The sequence below is a fragment of the Alosa alosa genome, chromosome 24, assembly GCF_017589495.1.
Source record: "Alosa alosa isolate M-15738 ecotype Scorff River chromosome 24, AALO_Geno_1.1, whole genome shotgun sequence".
NCBI classification, from domain to species: Eukaryota; Metazoa; Chordata; class Actinopteri; order Clupeiformes; family Clupeidae; genus Alosa; species Alosa alosa.
In genome coordinates, this window is record NC_063212.1 from 6,114,961 (window position 1) to 6,117,460 (window position 2,500).

Sequence of the window (2,500 nt, forward strand, 5' to 3'; positions counted from 1 at the left end):
TTAAATAAATAATCAGTGCTGTCCAAAGCAGAGACCAGTACAATAAATGGAACCACTATGGGCCCTGATTAAGCCTGAGTAATGACCACACCAAACAGCCCATAATGATAGACCCTTATCTATATCTATTCTCTGATGCAAACTGCACACAATGACCCTGGCATTTGACATGAAATAAAATGCATTCGCATCTAATGCAATGGCTGTTTGACACTAGTGTTGAATATGCGTGGAGGTGAGGAGTGTATTTTAATGGCCGGTCTGTTCACTGAGTCCATGAATATGGAGTCTGTCTGAAGGCATAGGTGACTGAGAGAGAGAGAGACAGAAGAGGAGAGAGAGAGAGAGAGAGAGAGAGAGAGAGAGTGATGCATTTCCTTGCTGTTCTCGGAAACATGGGCCCCTTGCCTTCCATTTAGGCCCCTCTTATCTCCCTCTCTGCCTGACAGCCCCATTACCTGAGCTCACCTCCGCCAAGGTGACGGCCCGCATGGACTGCATGCAGGATCAAGGACCCCCGCACCCTACCCCACACTTCCACCACCACCAGGCCAGACAAGAGACACCCACCACTCAGCGGCAATAGAGGCCATGGCAGTGCGAAGAGACACACACACACCCAACCACCATCTCCATCTCCAACTGGAGATCAATGTGGAACAAGTCGGTAATAACGTCCAGTTACAGCTACAGCCATCGATTGGTTCACACGAGCACAATAAATGTTACCCATTGTGGGATCCATGGCTGTGGCGGACTATCTCGTAAAACAACGTCTGATTTGATCAAGTGCATCGGGTCACTGCGCGCCGCCTTCGGGAAGTCACGGTCATGGCCTGCGTTGCCTGGACCGTGGAACTCGTTTTGGACCCCCACATCCCCCCACACCACATAAAGTTCTATTGGTCGGACACGTTCCTTACCAGGTCTGCGGCCCATGCTGCGCTAGACTGGAGTCGAGGATGAGAAGGAAAGAAGAAATGAAAAGACAAAGAAAAGAAGTCACACTTCTCGCTATGTAAATTATACTGACATGTTTGATGTTTGATAGCTTTTCTTGAAAAAGTTGCACATTGTAAAGCACAACTTGTGTTCAGCATTGCTTAATACATCTATAATTACCCATAAAGACAGCCTAAAAAAGGAGAGGGAGTAGTTGACATTTACAACAATTTTTACACATCTCTGCTTTCTGTAAGTTATCTTAATTAAACACAATATAAGAGAAATGGTTGCCATGCAACTGGAAAATATGATCCTTGCGCCTTGGTATTATTCTTTCCTGTGTGTAAGATATCAATAATGTGATATTCATACCATATCATTGGCATTAACTTACATTAGAGTAGTGACGTTAATGCTTCGGCACAATCAGAAATAAAACTAGAAGGGCACTTAATGAGTAGGGTACTGACCTCCTACAAGGTCAAATGCCCGATCTTTCAATGGTGACGAAAGTGATAAATAATTTGTGGCTATGCCGTGTTATTTCAATTCACTGTAAAATGTAAAGCAGACATAGCATGGAACCCTGGGTTTGTTGAATAAGGAGAGTTCGGTGCATGGCCACAAAGCTACTGTGAACTGGCAACACGGTTATTTCTTCCTTCATATAGAAATCTCTGACAAATCTGAACATGGACAGAGTGTAATGCCGAACACAGACTGTGACACAAATCATCCCTCTGATCGCCGCCCCCTCAACATGTTACGTTACCACTTTGAGTTGAAGATTAAAGAAGTTGCTGTTGTGAGTGTGTGTGGGCTGACCATGTTCTTGACAGACCAAACACCCTCCATGTTAACTTCAGAGAACTAGGTCAAGTAATCAGTTCATCAATTCTATGTCATCCTTAGGTTCCCTCTTTGGCTGCACCTCTTCACCAAGTTTAATGAAATCTGGCCTGGTAGTATTTGTGTAATACTGCTGACAAACAAACAAGCAAACAAACAAACAGGCAATTAAAACCTAGCAACCTGGACAGACAACTAAAGTGGGCTTGATGATGTATTTAACCACAAAGTTGCTTCAGCAAAGTGATGCAACCACACATGTTTGTGCCAGAATCAACTAATGTATCACTATTTTGTAGAAGTCCCATAAGTTTCATTAAACAGATTTAAGAGTTTCTTCCAATTTTAAAAGCCACTGGCTATCTGTAATGACACCACGTCTTTAAATAAGATGGGTGGTCTGTGCATTAGTGTGGTGCTTACTGTAATAAACAACCATGACAACATTCATAGTAGAACACATGGTAAATAGGACTAATAAACCCCTTACTCATCTGGAAAAGCTGCATATCCTCATTAAGTCCCATTAGTGGAGTGCATTAACACTAGGAAATACTAGATCACCTATCTTCTTCTACCAGAGAAGGGGCTGGATTATGAGAAGAAGTAATCAGGATTTTCTTATTTTCCTAATCCTAATTTAAATATAAATACTAATTTACAGATTCTGCTAATTAAACAGGGTATGGAGATTTTCCTCAATGTT